The sequence below is a fragment of the Lolium perenne genome, chromosome 3, assembly GCF_019359855.2.
Source record: "Lolium perenne isolate Kyuss_39 chromosome 3, Kyuss_2.0, whole genome shotgun sequence".
Classification (NCBI taxonomy): domain Eukaryota; kingdom Viridiplantae; phylum Streptophyta; class Magnoliopsida; order Poales; family Poaceae; genus Lolium; species Lolium perenne.
The window spans coordinates 41,879,837-41,894,540 of record NC_067246.2 but is presented as its reverse complement, the minus strand read 5'-3'; positions in this window follow the sequence as shown (position 1 = coordinate 41,894,540).

Genomic DNA, 14,704 nt, shown 5'->3' with positions numbered 1-14,704 from the left:
AAAAGAAATAACTCAATTTGCACTTTCATCGATATTGCACATGTGAGAGGCTTGAGGAATTGATATGCAATAAAATTGCTAGATAGGCATAGATGGGATGGGTGAATCATGATCATGATTTTATATACTTCCCAACATATGTGCTCATCTCAAACTACTCACATTCGCAATAAAGAGGTTTCGTTAAGATTTTAGCAAGAAGCACAACATTTGCAAATCAAGAGATTCATGCCAAGATGCAACCACATGGTTGGATGCTAGAAAAATATGCATGAGAAGATACTTGTTACCGAGATAGCATTGGTGAGGATGTAGTAGATATGTGTTCGTTGACCATCCTAGCTTGCCTCAAGTTACCATTGAGTCACCACTTCTCCCCAAGAGTGAGACAAGCATCCAATGCATATCCATTGTACCTAACACAAAGGTAAGTACAAAAAGGTCCCCAAACTAATTGGGTTCAAAGTAGTTAGACACACTACAACATATAGGACAAACTCCACAATTCTATGTGCATATAGATATGAAATTGAATTTCATGCACATCTTAGCCAAATTAGGATTTGATGGAGTTTACCCTATATATTGGATCAAAGAAAGTGATACATGCCATAAGATATACATATATTAAATATGCATGCACAATACTTTCGAGAACCAAAGGAAGATACAATTTGGACAAAAACACCAAATAAACCAAGAGACAATGGTTGTCCAAATTATATCAAAGAATCAAATCAACACAAGATTGACTTCAAGGACTTATCTCATTATAAGAAGCTAATTAAACCTAAACACAAAGGAATGAGATAACCAACTCCCAAGAGAGCAAGGTTCCAACAAATAAACCAAACCCTCGACACTTTTTATGATGGCACAACGTACCAAAAAGAAAATTTTATGTCTCCCAAAACCAAATTTTTGATAATGATCAAGCGATGTTAAGCATTCTAATAAATATAGAAGAGCTCCCCCAATATTGGTGCATTATCTAGGATTTTTCATATGAATACAAAATGCACAAAACTAGGATCATCACGCTACCTTTATCTAGTAAAATGCTAAGAAAGTTTGAATAGACAAATTAGATCTATAAGATGCAAGGAAGACACATGGGAGTAAAAGCACAACACATTCATGGCAATAAATAATACAATTTAAACACAAGAGCCAATGTAAATATGATCAATAAATTTCTACCTCATAATAGATTGCCAATTGTCCTAGGACACAAGGTATTAGGAAATATTTCCCGGTGGTAGTTTGTAAGTATATGTAAGATCATATCTACACCAAATAAAGCATATGGTAAAAGATAAGAGTTAACCATCATGCAAAGAGAGTTTCTTGATAGCTTCAATTAGTCATACCATCATGCAAAGCAATTAATAGTATTCATACCAACATGCAAAGCAATTAATAGTATTCATACCAACATGCAAAGCAATTAATAGTATTCATACCAACATGCAAAGCAATTAATAGTATTCATACCAACATGCAAAGCAATTAATAGTATGACTTGAAGCATATGGTTTTCCAAAAATGTATTGAGGGACACATTGTGAAAAACCATGCTAAGGACCACTTTCACAAATAAGATCCACAAAGATATTAGCAATGAAGCCATTTAAGCAAATTGGAACTTGTTTGAGAAAACATGTCACATATGAGAGATAATTTACAATATCAATTCTATGTGACACAAACTCAAATGTTCATATTTCCTAGGCTTGTAATATGCACAAAGCTTATTACTCCCCCATAATGTGATAAGGAATTTATTTTCACAAGAGGCAAATAAGATCCAACTAGAGATATTAATGAACATTAGAATTTGAATTTCTCATGAAGATGACATACCACATAGAGACTAGATAATCTTGCAATATCAATTCTAAGTGATATTCCTCATGTACACACATTGTTAGGATTGTGAAATTCCTAAAGGCATATCACTCTCCCAAAATGTTATAGTCCATTAATCTCTCATAAGAGCCATATAAGATACAACAAGATGCAAAGAGGCTCCAACACAAGCACAAATACATGGTGTGCAACCTAACATACATAGACTTGATTTCTCAAGAAAAACAAGTAGGATGCACAACATATACAAACACATGTTAGAAACAAAACTAACACATGCAAAGGGGCGAGTAACTTTCAATATAAATGAGTTGAGCACATGTTACCGCAAGAAGGAACATTGGGTATATGATAGAAGTAAGATAACCAAAAGACTTGGCTTGAGATAATATAAATGATGAAGATCCCTTAATTCTTCATGATGTAGCCAAGTCTCCAATGCCCTCCAACAAGCACCTATTGATCAAGTTTTGGATTGTTGGTCCCCAACTAAGTTGGGTCCTAAGAGGTTAGTCACAATAGGCTTGGCAACCCAAATGGTTCTTTTCTTGACACCACTTTGAGCACCAACATATTTGGCAAACACATTGCCACCCTCATCCTTACGAAGAGAATAAACATCATCAATGGAGATAGAGTTGGATGAGGTACCAATAGTGCAAAAATAGGAGATGTGGCCCTTCTCACGGCATATGTAGCAAGTTCTTTTCTTCTCCTTCTTCTCACTAGATTTCTCCACAATGGGAGCATTGGCTTGATTCTTCTTGGGAAGTGGAATTTCTTCAACTTGAGGTTGAATATGAGTTTGAGCTTGAGGCCGCTTCCCTTTTTGCTTCTTCTTCAAAGGGCAAGATCTAACATGGTGCCCTTCAATTTTGCACTTGAAGCAAACAATCTTGGCCGGGTCTTTGACTTGTACTTGGCCCTTGTTGTTGTTGTTGTTGTTGTTGTTGTTGTTGTTCTTGGACTTGTTCTTGTTGTTGGATTTGAATCCAAGTCCACTCTTGTCATTGGGGGATTGTTGCACACTTAACATCGTGTCAAGTTTGCATTTCCCTTCATGACTCTTTACCAAGTCATTCTTCAAAGAAGTGACTTGAGCCTTAAGCTCTTTGATTTCCTCTACATGGTTAGTAACAACACAAGTACTAGAGGAAGTAGAACCTTCATTGTTAGAGCAAGAAGGCAAGGAAGATAATTCATCACAAGATTTAGCAATATTATGAGTGGATGAATTACTAGGACTAGCACATGGCAATATAACATTTTGAGTAGTAGTGCTAGTACCCACATGAGGCTCACAAGGTGTTGCCTTAGATATGATAGCCTCATGAGCTAACTTTAGCCTATCATGAGAGGCTAGAAGATCCTCATGGGAGCTAGCAAGCTTTCCATGATTTTCTTCCAATTTCCCATAATTGCTAGTTAGCAAATCAAGTTGAGCCCTTAGCTCAACATTCTCCTTCAAGATAGATGCTTCACAAGAAGTAGAGTTAGTAGCACAAGCATCATCACAAGACATATCAAGAAGAGAGGGTAACATAGCATGCTCTTTTAAATATGAAGCTTGTAGTTGCTCATATGACTTGGTGAGGATAGAGTGTTCGCTCTCCAAGGCCTTGTGGGCCTTGTCTAGATCATCTAGATCCTTAACAAGTTTACCAAGACCAACACCAACTTTGGACTTTTCATTTTTAAGCAATTTTAATTTAGCTTTAGCATGGTCTCTTTCTTTAGTGAGTTTAGCAAATATTTCATTTTGAGACACCTCAAGGGTTTCAAGTTGCTCCTCTAGAGAGGCTACGGTATCTTGTTCTTCTTCAAGATCAATCTTTAAGGATGCTACATCATTGGCATACTCTCTTTCAAGAGCACCCTTTTTATCAATGGTGTTCTCATGCATCCAAATAAGTTTTTGGCTCTCAATAGCGGTAGTCAAGATTTCAAAGAAGTGAGTGCTAGCAATTTTATCTTTGCAAATAACCTTGAATATGCTCTCACCCTTATCGCGTAGAGAGACAACCCAATCCTCTTCTTCATATTCATCCTCATCCTTATCACCACGAGACATATTAGGTTCCATGGTAGGAGGTTCCGTGGAACCCTTGGCCATAAGGCATATATGAGGACCGTGAGATAAAAATGAGGAGTTACTTGAGGCTCCTTTCAAGATCTTGTCTTGACCAATATAATCTTTGGTTTCCTCTACATTGTTAGACACACAACAACTAGAGGAAATAGAATCATTTTTATCATGGCCCCAAGACAAATCAAGCATATCATTATCAGATTTATTCAAGCAACTTACACATGATATGCAAGGACTATCAACACAAGCATGTAAATCATTTCTAGTGCTAGATGTGTTTAAGTCCAAAGATGAAGCATTGCAATGAGATAGAGATGAAGAATCATCAATAGTAAGCTCAATATCAACATTGCAATTTTCATCACCACTCACCATATCATTACCTTGTGTCTTACCACACTTTAGTGAAGTGGATGAAGATGAGAACTCATCACGGCCGGAAGTGGAAGCAATACAATCATCCTTAATAATATTGGACACATCATATTTGTCTTGAAGCTTTGTCCATAATTCCTGAGAGCTCCCAAAAGGCATGATTGACGAAGTAACTACATTGCTCACAACAATGGAAAACACATGAGAAGCAAGAGCATCGAGGCAAGAGTTTTTCTCCTCCTCAAGAGATAAATTTTGAGGATCCTTAGGAGAAGAAAAACCCATGTCAAGAAATCGCTCCATGTCCGGGGACATACGCCGCAAAATATTAAGCACATAAATTTTCCGTAGATCATAATTTGTGCCATCAAATATAACCAAGTTATTGTGCGCTAATCCCCTAACCGACATCTTTACTCTCAAGGCGGTGAAGCCTAAGAATGAGAGACCTTGCTCTGATACCAATTGAAAGGACACAGATGTCGCCTAGAGGGGGGGGGGGGGTGAATAGGCGATTTAAAAGTTTTACGAGATGGGCTTAACAAATGCGGAATAAAACTAGCGTTTACTTTGTCAAGCCCAAAGCCTATATACTATTGTTCACCTATGTGCACCAACAACTTATTCTAAGCAATGGTTCACCTATGTGCACCAACAACTTATGCTAAGCAATACAAGCAAGTATGTGATAGCAAGATATATATAACTTCAAGCACGATGGCTATCACAAGGTAAAGTGCATAAGTAAAGAGCTCGGGTATAGAGATAACCGAGGCACGCGGGAGACGATGATTTATCCCGGAGTTCACACTCTTGCGAGTGCTAATCTCCGGTGGAGAGGTGCGGTTGCTTAGTGCTCCCGAACGCCACAAGAGGCTCACCTTGAGGTGTGGTTGCTCGATGCACACCAACGCCACAAAGGCCTCACCCCAAGATGCGGTACTCACACCACACACCGAACGCCACGAAGACGCCTCACCTAAATCTCCGGTGACCCTCGCCACAAAGGCCTAGGTCACGGTTCCACTAAGGGATTTCCTTCGAGGCGGAAACCGGGCCTTACACAAAGATTGGGGCACACATCCACAACTTAATTGGAGGCTCCCAACAAATCGCCACAAAGGCGTAGAATCCGTCTAGGGTTCCAAGAACCCAAGAGTAACAATCTTCTTGCTTTCACCACCACGAATCACCGTGGAGAACTCAAACCGATGCACCAAATGCAATGGCAAGAACACCACAAAGATGCTCAAGTCCTTCTCTCTCAAATTCCAACAAAGCTACAAAAGCTATTGGGGGAATAGGAGAGGAAGAACAAAGAGGAGAACACAAAATTCTCCAAGATCTAGATCCCAAAGATTCACTCACAAAGAGATGATTTGGTTTGGTCAAAGTGTGGATCTAGACCTCCTCTCTCTTTTCCCTCAAAATGGGGCAAGAATCATGGAGGGATAGAGAGAAAGGGCAAGCTTCTCAAGAACAACAATGGAGGAGAGAGAGTAGAAGAAGCAACAGCCCAAGGAGGAAGAAGGGGGGTATTTATACCCCCCCAAGAAAATCGAGCCGTTGGGCAAAACCTGGGCCGGATAATCCGGCCTAAGTAAGGGCCGGATAATCCGGCCTCTGGGACAAAACCTGGTCAAAATCCGGGCAAATGTCCGGCCCCTATACTGAGCAGCAATTCCTGAGGTCCTTAGCCGATTTCGAGGGGGCCGGATATTTCCGAAATATCCGGCCTAAGCAAACTGCAGAAACACCAAAACTAAAACGGGCATAACTTTTGCATCCGGACTCCGATTTCGTTGATCTTGGGCTCGTTGAAATCACAACAACGAGCTCTACAACAATATGCATAGAAACATCATAGTACAGCAAAGGAGGATAGAAACAAATGATGAAAGGTTTGACCTATCTCAAAAAGACATACCGGTAAAACCTCCAATCTTGAAAATGCAACAAGTTGCCCATGGAAAAACCATTCTCAATGAACTAGAGCTTGTCATGAGAATAAGCACAAGCTCTAAAGCATCACATGGATAAGATCCAAATAAAACCAAGTAAGATGATGAACCAAACTCGAAAACGCAACAAGTGATCTATGCGAAATCCGTTTTCGATGAACTAGAGCTTGTCATGAGAATAAGCACAAGCTCTAAAACATCACATGGATAAGGTCCAAATAACAACCAAGAAAGATGATGTAAGGATGCAAAGGTTTGAGCTCTCTCCGAACGATACGATCGAGTTACTCACTCGAGAGCCTTCTTGATAGTACGGCAACTAAACTATAAACCGGTCTCCAACTACACTATGAGACCGGTGAGAAAGAAACCCTATCAAGAGCAAACCTTATACTTGCGCATTCCACTTGAGCTCGATGACGACGATCTTGACCTCAACAAGATGGAACGCCTTTCTTGCTTGTGCTTGCTTGACGAAGTCTTGTGGATAGCTCCCCCATAATCCACCATGGGAGAGCTTCTTCTTCGGCGCATCTTCACATAACCATGACCACCATGTGGATTGCTCCCCCATAATCCACCATGGGAGAGCTTCTTCTTCGGCGCATCTTCACATATCCATGATCACCATATGGATGGCAAGACTCAAGCAAAGGATCTCTTCGAGATGGCTCATCTTGAACTTGCACTTCATTGTTCATTCTTCATCATATTGATGTCTTGAAGTAACTTGAGGGCTCACTTCATCTTCATCTTCAAGACATACTTGACACTTGATATCCTTCATCAATTTCTTCTTATTGCAACCTTGAAGCCAACAAATGGTTCAAGAATTGCCTATGGACAACTCCTACAAATATAACTCAATGCAAACATTAGTCCATAGGGATTGTCATTAATTACCAAAACCACACATGGGGGCTCCATGCACTTTCACCGGCCCTCTCGCCAGTTAATTGTTCATGTCTATCTGGTATTATTTCCACATATACCTTTATGAGTGATCTAGTGTTACTAATTTTTCTCGCAGATAATCTTGCAGCATGTAGAGGTTATGAAACTATCAGCTAGCCATTGTTTGGGCTTTATATTGCATTATCTTATTACTTGTATAATCTATATTTTTTTAATTTTATTGTTTCTAAGTTTGAATTTGAATTTAAATTACGCCCCACCCCAAAAAAACCAAATAATCAACAAAGATCGTTTAAAAATTTATAACACTCAGTTGATGACCTAAGCCTAGTCATCATTGTAAGAAAAACTTTGATCCCTTCGTGTTTTGAAAACAAGCGCGGAAAATTTCCCCTCATTTTCGGATGTATGAATGCAGATGCACCATATTCTAAATCCACCCCTCGTTTGGTCCTAAACGCTGGGATGTTACATGTATTTTCGGGAAATGCAACAAAGAATATATATATGGTATACATTTCCAACATGTCACATCATTATATATATCCTACCATTTCCCATTGTTATGTTTGGAGGCCATACGAAACAACAAGACTTCAAACGTATAACCTCCGCTCAGACGCTCAGTAATATAAGATGTTTTGGATATATCTTAATGTGGACTAGAAAAAGTCTGAAATGACTAAATCTATATAAAATTATAGCACTGAGCTGATGACCTAAGCCCAGCCTTCAGTGTAAGAGAAACTTTGTTCCCTTTGTGTATGGAAAACAAGCGAGGAAAATTTCGCCTCATTTTCAGATATATAAATGCAGATGGACATATTTTAAATCTACCACTCGTTTGGTCCTAAATGCTGAGATGTTACGTACGTGTGATTTCGGGCAACACAACAAAGAATGTGTGGTATACATTTCCGTGGGATCCAAAACGTTGACCAACGGGGAAATAATCCCTTTCTTGGCTGTTAGGTAGGATGCGACTCTCTCGACGGATGGACGCTAGGATAATAACCCGGTTTAAAATTCACCCCTCCCTGCAAAATTATCGCGAGATAAAGATTTGAACCCGGGGGCTGACTGCGCACTCGCTTGGCTTACCACTGAGTTAGCTAGAACTCAGTTCTCATTTCCGTGGGATCCAACATGTCACGACATTGTATCCTACTCCCTTTTTTCCCATTGTTATGTTTGGAAGCCATACGAAAGAACAAGACTTCAAACTTATAACCTCCTCTCGGTAATAATGTTTTAGATATATCTTATTGTGGACTATATACGGTTTGAAATGAGCGAATCTATGTACAGTAACTCATCTACGGAAGTAACTCATCTACGGAAGGAGTAGTGCATTTACAGCAGAGGCCACAATTATCTTGCAACGAGAAAACGAGGGAACCGTCCCTGTCAGCGCGCCAGACGCGCGCGAATCCTTGTCGCTCCGGCATTCACGCGCGCGCATGCACCCGTCATTCACGCAAACGTCATCCAGCTAGAGAGAACGATGGCGATCGAGCCCGACGTGCTCCGCAGCACTTCCCTGCAACGCACGGCACCTACGTACGGCTGCGCGCGGTGCACCTCGATCCATCGATCAAAAAAACAACGAGCGTGAACCAGGAGTAGCAGTGCTAGGTCTCTGGTGCATTCGGGGCCATTGCTTGCGTCGACGGCGCTACGCACGCACGGGCTTCTTGTCCGATTTGTACATGGTCATGGACACATTTGTGGCATTTTTTTCTTTCTTTTCCGGCAAAGGATTAATATCAACCTCTTTCTTCGAATCTTGTTCTGGTGGTAAACATGGAAAGCTACTGCTGGTGGTACATGTTAAAATTCACTATTCCCTCCTGTCAAACATGCTTGTTGTGGTTTTAATTGCTCCGATCAAACTCCATTCGTTCCAAAAATAAGCGTTGCATCTTTTTCTCGATGCGGATGTATGTATATATTAAAATATTTCTAGATACTTTTCGTATCTTAATAAAGTAAGGAAACTTATGCTTGAACAGGGTAGTACATCACAATAATGGATGTCTTGTCTGGGAGTCTGGTTCCAAGAGCTTAAAGGTTCAGAATGCCAACATTTCACGGTTCATATTCCCAAATTAAGAATGAGATGACAATTCAACGTTTTTTCCACATGCTAATTGTTGACTGCCAAAACCCACCGGCGGGCAGCGGCCTGTCAACACAGTGTAGAGCCGGGAAGAACCTAGAGCTGCGGCTGGCTGAGACCCCTCCGAGCGACGGCCCGCAATGCTCTTCTGGTCACACGCGGCGATGCGAAGTGCAAGGGCGTGCCACCTGACCTATACCTGGTCAGGAAGGTGATGGGGGATGCCTCGCTTAGTTCCTGCAGGGCATACACGTAAACATTAAATCCGAGCCTCGATCGGCTCTCAGGTTATCCTGTGAATCGGCTCAAAGAGCCGATCCACCCATGATTCGTACGGGGTGCACGAATACTTGGTGATCCTGCTTGATCAAGATATAGCTAATGAGATCTACGACGATTTAGGGTTTTCACCGCATAATCGGATCATCCTACTCCAGGTTGGGCCTCGCGGCCACGCACGGTGCTCGTAAGCCGATCCTAAACAAGGCCAAAAAACCAACATGGCGTTGATCCTCGGAACATCCTGTTTAGGACTTGCGAACGCCACCCTACGTGCCGCTGGATCCTCCCCCCCTTTGTAAGGCCTAACTATTGCAGATATTAAACTAATCCTTGCAGAGCAAGGAGCAATCGTAACGGATCAGATCTACTAAATAATGAACAAGCGGTGCCGCCCCACACCTGAGATAGGTGTGAGGGCGGCTAGACATGCAAGGGTTGCACTACGTAAGCATGTTATACGGAGAACTATGCTAACCCTAACACATCTATGATAACTACGTTGCCCGCCATCAAAGACGCTTCAGTACGGGCAACGCATGAACAACGTGGAGCTTGTGCTGCCTAGATCGCAAGATGCGATCTAGGCAGCATGTCGCTTACCTGATTGAAACCCTCGAGACGAAGGAGTTGGCGATGCGCCGAGATTGGTTTGTTTTGGGGTGAACGTTGTGTTGTTGTTTATTCCATAAACCCTAGATACATATTTATAGTCCAGGGGACTTTCTAATTGGGACGTGCACCTAACCGTGCACGGGTAAAACTCTAACTTCTAACTTAAGATACGATCTAATAAATTACAGATAAATGGGCAATCTAGCCCAACTTTGCATATAAGGCCGATCTTCGTATTCTCTCCATATATAACCTTCAAGCTTATCTTGATCGTGGCCCACCTCCGACGTGGTCAAATTCTGGTGATAACACATGCCCCCCTGGTTTTGGAAATGACATTTCCAAAATCATTATGCTTTGTCCGTCGGGTCATGTCGTGGCAGAGCAGAACCATTGCAGTATTTTTCGTCATGATGCCCTGTCTTCTCGACTGCTTCGCGTGATTTGACCGTTGTATTTGGGCACTGCCTCCTCGAAAACTGCTGTGGTATTGAATTTTTTCACCGTAGCCCCCTTTTATTTAACCGCTCTGAACAATTTGCCACTTCACCATCCTGCTCTGTTCTGGCCATTGGCACCAAAAAACCCCAATCTCCCACAGCCATGTCTTCCTCTTCTTCCTCTTCGTCGTCGGCCTTCCACGACTCCTCCTCCGAGCTTTCCTACGGGTCCTCCTCCTCCCGTGAGACGCCGCCGGACATCCGCGCCCCAGAAGCATGGGACCTGGAAGACCACGCCTCCTCGGTTTGGTCCGAAGACGACCAGTCCCTGACCAGCGGGGACGAAGATCTTCAGTTCCTTGCCGTCGGGGAACTGGAGTCGGAGAGCGAGGACGATCAGTTCCCCTGGGACGGCTGCCCCACCTCTGAAGAAGAGGAAGAGGAAGACGACGATGACGACGACGACTCCCTCGAGGGCTACCCGCCAGCGAAGCGCCTCCGCATGTGGTGGGACGACGACAGCAGCGACGATGAAGACGAAGATGAAGCTCCCGTAGAGGGCTATGGGAGCAGCGACGAGGAACCCATCGGCAGCAGTGCCGATGAGAGTTCCGAGGATGACGACGAAGGAAGCGACGGCCCATAGATTAGGATCTACTAGTGTAGGCCTAGCAGTAGTAGATTGGTCAATAGACCCTTCTTTTGTTCTTCCTTCCTAAGAAATCGGCTCTTTCTTTGTAAGAAATCCTCTTATCAATGAAGAAAATCCCTTAATTAATTTCGCTCCCTTGCCGATTGTCGAATGGAGTCGTCGTACAGGGAGCCGATAGCAGAACATCGGCTCATATCGCTGCCTGAGGCCAAGCTGTTGTATAAACTTATTTCGCTAAAGTCGATATCAGCGTATCGGCTTTGTTTTCTGAAGTCGATGCCCGCGCATCGGCTGTACTTGCATACTGTTAATCTCCATATGTCTTCTCAAGTCGATGTCTGTGCGTCGGCTGTGATTTTTCTTATTATTTTTTTTGTTTTTTTACTGGCCGATTCTAAAATCGGCCCCCACATCTTACTGTCCATCATCCCACATGCTTGGGAAATATTTCTTGAGGTGTTGACCATTTACAGCCACTGGGAATTTTTCGCCGCTCAACTCTTCCAGCATGTATGCATTACCCTTCAAGGCCTGGACAACTTTGTACGGACCGTGCCAATTAGGAGACCATTTGCCATATGCCTTATCCCTGGTTCCCAATGGCAACACAGCTTCCCACACAAGATCACCAACTTGGAACTCCTTTGGCCTAACCTTTTTGTTGTAAGCACGAGCCACCCTGGCTTTGTTCTCCTTAATCTTCTCCAACGACCAAAGCCTGAGTTCTGTTGCGTCTTCAATAGTGTCGCTCATCAAAGCTGCATATTCTTCAGCTGTCAGATCATTCTGAAACGTGACACGTCTTGATCCAGCCGTAATTTCCCAAGGCAATACAGCTTCCTGTCCATAGACCAGCTGGTACGGCGAAGTCTTTATGGCTCCATGACACGACATGCGGTAGGCCCATAATGCTTCTGATAACTTCTCATGCCAATCCCGAGGGTTCTCGTCGATTTTTCTCTTGATCAACTTGATCAGACTCTGATTGGACGCCTCAGCCTGCCCGTTAGCTTGAGCATAGTACGGGGATGATCGGATCAATTTAATCCCTAAGTCATCACAGAACTTCCTGAATTCTTTAGAAGTAAAGACCGAACCTCCATCGGTCGTGATAGTTTGGGGAATCCCAAATCTATGAATGACGTGTTCTTTCACAAACTTGATCACATCTTCTGATTTCACCTTTTTCATAGGGACGGCTTCCACCCACTTAGTGAAGTAATCTGTGATAACCAAAATCCATTCATGTTTTTTACCTGACGCCGGATGGATTTTGCCGATCATATCCATGCCCCACCCCCGAAACGGCCAAGGTTTGATGATTGGGTTCATCGCTGATGCTGGCACCATCTGAATCTTTCCAAACATCTGACACGCTTGGCACCCCTTGTAATAATTGAAGCAATCTTCAAGCATAGTGGGCCAATAAAACCCTGATCGCACGATCAACCACTTCATCTTATGAGCCGATCGATGCGTTCCACGTGCGCCTTCATGCACCTCATGTAAAAGCCGATTAGATTCAGTCGGTCCTAGGCACTTGAGTAGCAACCCCTCCTGTCCTGTAAAACATGTCGTCTCCTATAAGGACATACTTCATGGCTTTGTATCTAACCCGTTTAGGTGCCCCCCGAGCCGAATCTTTTAAATAATCGAAGATCTCGGCTCTCCAATCATTCTGTTCCAGGAATTGTATCTGAACTTCCGGTCCGTCGGCTATATCTATGTAGCCTGACGCCATTTGTGCGAGATTGTTGGCATCGGTATTCTGGGATCTTGGGATCCAATTAAAGTTGATGTACCGAAACTGTGTCATCAACTCACGGCATTCCATCCAATATGGGAAAAGCGATTCACTTTCGCAATTATATTCATCCGTGAGCTGGTTAATCACCAACTTTGAGTCTCCAAAGAGCTCCACAGCTTCCGCTCCAGCTTCCAATAACAATTCCATTCCCTTGCGTATTGCCTCATATTCTGCTACGTTGTTGGTGCAAGGGGTAGATAATCTGATGGAGAAGGAGTATTCTGCCCCCCGAGGCGACACAAGCAGAATGCCGATGCCACAACCACCGTCACAAACCGATCCATCGAAGAACATAGCCCATGCTCGTATAGATAGTGCTGCTATATTGGTACTGATTCGTTCAGCGATGAGATCGGCCAACGCTTGGCCCTTGATCGCCTTCGCCGGCTGGTACCGGAGATCAAATTACGACAGCGCCAACATCCACTTACCGAGTCGGCCTTTCAAAACAGGAGCCGACAACATGTGCTTGACAACGTCCGATTTACAGATGACGATGATTTCTGCCGTCCAAGGATGTGATGAAGCTTGGTGCAGGTAAAGAACAGCAGAGGCAAAGTTTCTCGACCTCGGGATATCTTGTCTCCGCGTCCGGCATCCTTCTGCCGAGGTAGAAAACGACTCTCTCAACGCCCTCGTAGAGTTGCACCACTACCGAAGCAATGGACGTGTCAGCCTGCGACGGGTAGATGTAGAATGGCCTGTCTTCTTGGGGCGGAACTAATACAAAGGCGGTGTTGTCGATATCGCTTAATTTCATCAAACGCTCGTTGTCGTTCTCGCCCTGATGAAACTCGTCGTCAGATTTAGTCTTCACCAACGCCATGAACGGCTCGATTCGTCCTGACAAATTAGAGATGAACCGCCGGACGAAATTGATCTTGCCGATGAGGCGTTGGAGCTCCTTTTTCGTGGTGGGCGGCTGCATGGTACGCACCGCCTCCTGACTTTTCAGGCCGATCTCAATTCCCCGCTCATGAACCAGAAAACCTAGGAATTGACCAGCCGTCACGCCAAAGGCGCACTTCTTCGGATTCATTCTCAGCCCGAATTTCCAAGTTCGGTCTAGGACGCGCCGTAGATCGTCCAAATGCCCCTCCATGGAGACCGATTTGACCACCACGTCGTCGATATAGATCTCCACCAACTTGCCGATCAGATCATGAAATATATAATTCATGGCTCGTTGGTATGTCGCACCAGCATTCTTCAGTCCAAAGGTCATGCCCACGTATTCAAACAAACCTACTGCCCCTGGTACTCTGAATGCGGTCTTGTGTATATCTTCCGGAGCCATGAAAATCTGGTTATAACCGGCGTTGCCATCCATGAAGCTCAACACCTTGTGGCCAGCAGCAGCGTTTATCAATGTTTCTGCCACGGGCATTGGATATTCGTCCTTTGGGGTGGCTCTGTTGAGATCTCGGAAATCGATGGCCACGCGCCATCGGCCGTCCTTCTTCTCCACCGGAACGATACTGGAGATCCACTCAGCATACCTGCATGGCCTGATGAATCCAGCGGCCAACATTTTCTCGATCTCCTTCTTGACTTCTTCCAGGATCTCGGCCTTCATCTGACGT